The following is a 5,076-nucleotide window of genomic DNA, read 5'->3' as shown; positions in this document are numbered from 1 at the left end:
AATTTTACTTTATTTGTGACATTCCTTTACAACCATCCACTTCAGGATAACTCCCACCTATGCCTCTCAAGCCCGAATCCCCTTCCGGCAATTCAGACTCATGTTTCTGACTCTCTAGGACACTTGTCCTCTAAGGTCCCATTAACTTCCTTAGTCAACGTTTCCCCCTACAATCCTGCACCCCAGTTGAATCACCTTCCTTTTCCCATTTGCACTGAGCATATGTCTGAAACCATAGGTGTGTGTTCCCTTTATAATGCACCTGGATCCTAGGTTTCAGTTTCCAAGTGCCCAGAAGAAAGTTTTTGCTAGGTGCACCCCTCTAAGCAGGGCTATCACAGGGGTGTAAAATGTCTTGTTGCCAAAGTGAGGACAGGGTCTGGTGCTCAGCCTGGGCAGTCCTGGGCTGTTCTAAGTCCCTCGAAATCTCTATCAGCTCATCCCGAATCTGGGCAAATCTCCCCATCTCAAGAGCCCCCTCAGAGCTGTAACTCTGCAGCGGGGCGGGTACAGCTCTAGGCTTAAAATGCGCAGATGGGCCGTGTGACTAAGCAGCTTCACTAAGGCTATGGAGAGTGGGTTCCCGGAGATGCTGAAGGTCCTGAGCTGGCAGCAGCGGCTCAAGACAGACAGGATGACCTCGATTTAGGAGTCCACGATCCCACAATAAATTAAATCCAGGTGCTGGAGGCGGCTGCAACTTTCTCTAGCAGAGCTCAGAGGGGCTTGAGACTGAAATTGGCCAGGGTGATGCTACTCAGATCCAGGTCCTTTAGCTGACTGAGGGTTGGGAACTGGGACAGGTGCTTTAAGTGTGATTCAGTAATCAGGCAGTTAGTAATTGCGAGGGTCTCTAGGGGCGTCTGCAGGTAGGTGAGCATCTGGTTCAGCCGGTTTTCGAAGAAGGAGGGAGATTCCGTATAAAAGCTCTGGAGGTGGTGCAGCCAAAGGAACTGAGAGGTGAATTGGGAGACATGCCATTCCTGCTCCTCCTCCTCGGAGGTCGGCATGTGGATGTGGGAGAGAAAGAGTGTGTGCACGTTCTTCATCTGACCCAGGTAAGGAGCAAACACCCCAGTGTGGACAGCTTCCAGGTGGAATTCACTTCCACCTCCTGGATGCAGTCCAGCCGCACCATAGCCAGGACCTTCTTAATACTCTCGATGGGCACCACAAAAATCTTCAGCGTTTTACAGCACAGGTGGAGTGATCCTTCTCTCTGCTTGGCCCATCAGATGAGATAGGTGAAGAACTGATCCCAGGTCCTATAGCTGCAGCTAAGGTGTATGAATATGTCCAAGGGGGCCAAGTGCTTCCTCATCCTGGAACTGGCCTCAGCAACCAGTCCCATCGGTGAGCTCACCTAGGCCCTCGCTCCAGACCACATGCTCCAGAAGTTCTGACCAGTATTCCGTAAATCCAGCACCTGCACTTTCCACCTCCTGGGGCAAATCTTCTGGGCAAGCTAGATGTGAAGCCCATTCAACATAGCTTGTTCTGAGGCATTTGCATCAGGCACCCTCCCCCCCAGAGGGAGGCAGGCAAAGGGCCAGGAGTGCACCATGGACGTCAGGGACTCTGTGTCTCCCACAGAACGCCTCCATGAGCAGTGGCAGGAAGAGCTTGGTGGGCAGATACTCTAGAGATGCGATGGCCAAGGCCTCGTCTCTCAGCAGGCTCTTTCCCACCAGTTCCAGGAGTCTGGGTGGTGTCTGGATGCTCATCTTGAATCTGCTCCGAATGGAATCCTGCAGAAGCATCTGCCCTGAGGTGGTTGGCTAGGTGTTCAGACCTAAGACCTGGGAGGGAACCAAGCAGTGACTCCAGAGCCAGAGTGTTCTATCAGCAAATGCTGTTTTGCTCAAGTACCAGATAGTTTTTTTTCTCTCGTTTTTAGGGACAATCTGTCAGAAGATTGTTTTTGCTCTTGAGCATTAAAGCAGGATCTGAACATGGATAGTTGCATATGGTAGTTTTGAAACAACATGACAATGGTGCAGCCTTACTCACAAGACTTGTTACAGAGTACATAAAATCAGGTCCACACAGAATTTGTAAAAGGATCAAATCAAAATAGAGATGCAAATAAAACAAATATTAATATCTTAAAAACATGAAACAGAACTCTAAGCCATTCAGCTGAAACCATCAAAGATACTAAAAGGAAGCAGAGTCACTAACAGTAATATTTGAGCTATGGTGAAGAAACTAAACTACCAATATGTTTCATTTAAAAGTGAGTAAAGTTTGTTTTCTTTGTTTGTTTTTACTTTCCCCCCTTTCCTATGTACACAGCTGTCACTAGATCAAAGGCTGTTTAACATTCCAGAGCTGGCTAATCAACAGAAAAACAACAACAACCCTCAAAGTGATCTTGGATTTCCCCAAGGGGTGGCCTCTATTCCATAAGGCTTCTGTGAGTGAACAGAAGGAGAACATTTTTAAAGGCTCTGCCTCAGGACCCTCAAATGAAAATCACATTTAACTATGGTGATTGCATTTGCAACACACAAAACAAAGGAAAAGAAAGTAACAGGTTGCACAGAAAGCAATCTCGCTACCTATAATGTTCTCGTCCTCAAGGTAAATCTAACTAGTCCTGCAAATTTCTCACTTTCCACTTGGAAACATACAAATAATATCTGTATCTATATCTATGTCTATTTCTCTATGTCTACATCTACGTCTACGTCTACGTCTACATCTACATCTATACCATCTATATCTACCTATATCATTTATATCTAAAGTTCCTGAATTAAAAATAAAAACAGCAGAAACAAAAAGGAACATTTTCTGAAGCAACCTCATAGGCACTTTCCTAGTGAAAGATGGTTGAACTTTGATACTAGAAATGGTAGTTTCCCTGTGGAATCTGGGTATTTACTCCTCTGTGAAAGAGAACATTACATCAGACTTGCCACAAGTCCTGACAATGTAGGGGAGCATTCACACCACACGATTTTTACTTAGGCTCCTCCTCCTCTTCTTTGTTCAATTATTCAATTGGTACATAAATTTCAAAAGGATAATTTATGTTAGAACTTGGTGGGCTAGTTTGGAATAAAGGATTTAATCAGTTGGCTTTAGAGTCAGACTGCCTAGAGCACAAGGTGACAGACATTTTCTGTAAAGGACCAGATTGTAAATATTTTAGACTTTTCAGGCCTTAAAGAAACGGTGGTGTCTTTAACTACTCAACAATGACCGTGAGTCCTGGACTTTATATAAATGAAAAGGTGTGGCTTTCTTCCAATAAATCATTACTTATGGACACAAACATAAATTTCACATAGTTTTCACATATCCCAAAATATTCTTCTTTCGATTTTTGCTCATTCATTTAAAAATTCAAAAATAATTCTTAATTCATAGCTCATAGGAAAACAAATGACAAGCCAGATTTGGCTGACAGGCTATAGTTATCATCTTTCAGTTTAGAGGTCAATACTGCCCCATCACCTGCCTCTTTTCCTGTAACTTAGCCAAGTTACCTAACCTTTCAATTTTCCTCATCTGTAAAAGAGGGTCAATTGTTCTATTAACTCCAGCTAGCTCTTGGGTTATTTTTGAGGATTCCAGATGTTAGTACTTCCGAAGTACCAATAATGCCTCCATATAGCAAGTATTCAATAAATACTACCTATTATTATTAGTAAAGTTATACAGTAATTTATGGCTATGTATTTTATTCAACTTGCTTCTATTGGTAATTAATGGGAAAAATCCAATTATAATGTACTTCAAATAGAATTACATGAGCTTCTCTAGACTTTTAAAAAGAATGGATGAATTATATTTTAATTATTTTGACTAGTTTAGGACAACTGCCAATGAAAAAGATAGGGAAAGATAAAAGAGCTAGATAGAGAGAGAAAGAAGAGTTAATATTAATTGATATCTAATGTCTCATGACTGGTAATAAGGACCTTCACTGTGTGTGTGTGTGTGTGTGTGTGTGTGTGTGTGTATGTGTGTGTAATTTATTATAAGTCTTAATCATATACTATTTCCCTGTATTCCAGTGAAGAAATAAAGATTGAGAGAATAAATAACTTGATGAATCTCACATAGCTAAGCTAATAATTGGTAAATTAAGACGAAAAAGATGTTTAATTTCAGAGGCATAGCTCTTTCAGTTACTATTATGTGTTTGCTTAGAAAAGCTACAACTTAAGCCATTCAATTTTATTTATTTACATATTTCTTATGGAAAATTTTATACATAACATAAGCATAGAGAAGAGTAAAATGAACACTTATGTATGCACCACCTAGGTTTAAAAATAATCAATTAATGGCCAGACCAATCTTGTTATATCTTTACCCTCTGCCTCTCATCTCAAACTGGCGCATTAGGTTTTAAAATACATAATTCTTACTCATATAATGATCCATTAAAACTGGAAGTTCAAGAAAAAATTAAAAATGTTCAATATGATAAATCATCACTAAAATCCTGACAAAATTATTTTTGCTATTCTGTATCAGGCTTTATGTATGTATGTAAAATCATAATTTTTATTAGCATGTCATATAAATTTATTATTTATATAGACTTCATAACCTTTATATTTAGTGAATACAATATATCATAATTAACTATACCTCAATTATTAAAAATTGCATTTTATATTTAAGTTTATATTTGTTACAAGTACTTTAATTAAGATTTAAGTAAAATATGCATTATATATATATGTACACATGATTTTGATGCACACGTTTTTTTTGTTTTTTGTTTTTTTTTCACCGAAAAGGTTTTTATGCACACATGTTTTATCTGTGTGTTTATTACCCAAACCATTAATATTTATTTTTCATCTCCCCACCCCCCATTATTTCTGTGCTTTGTGACAATTATACTTCCAGTCAGGCAACCCATTGAATTTACATGTGGAAGAAATCCAAAAATTGGTTTCTGATGTTAAAATAGTCAAATGCAATATAGAAATATGAGGAAGAAATTAAGTAAATCAATAAAGATATATTAATCTCCTGTTAACTTCAAAGCATTATATTAGATCCTTTGAAAAGATGAATAAAAGAAACATCCTTCCTCATTATTTCATGAAA

General features: G+C 39.3%; 1 pseudogene across 1 annotated transcript; it reads right to left on the bottom strand.

Moving 5' to 3' along the window:
• Positions 1-645: 645 nt before the first annotated feature.
• On the bottom strand, positions 646-1,724 carry LOC308499206 (PRAME family member 20-like; annotated as a pseudogene). Its single transcript has 2 exons — positions 1,520-1,724; positions 646-1,180 (listed from the first exon to the last, which is right to left on the bottom strand). The product of its transcript is annotated as a PRAME family member 20-like (transcript).
• Positions 1,725-5,076: the final 3,352 nt, after the last annotated feature.

This window comes from Rhinolophus hipposideros (genome assembly GCF_964194185.1).
Source record: "Rhinolophus hipposideros genome assembly, chromosome: 6".
In the NCBI taxonomy this organism is placed as follows: Eukaryota; Metazoa; Chordata; class Mammalia; order Chiroptera; family Rhinolophidae; genus Rhinolophus; species Rhinolophus hipposideros.
Note: the sequence above shows the minus strand (reverse complement) of the source record. Positions and strands in the feature narration are given on the sequence as shown.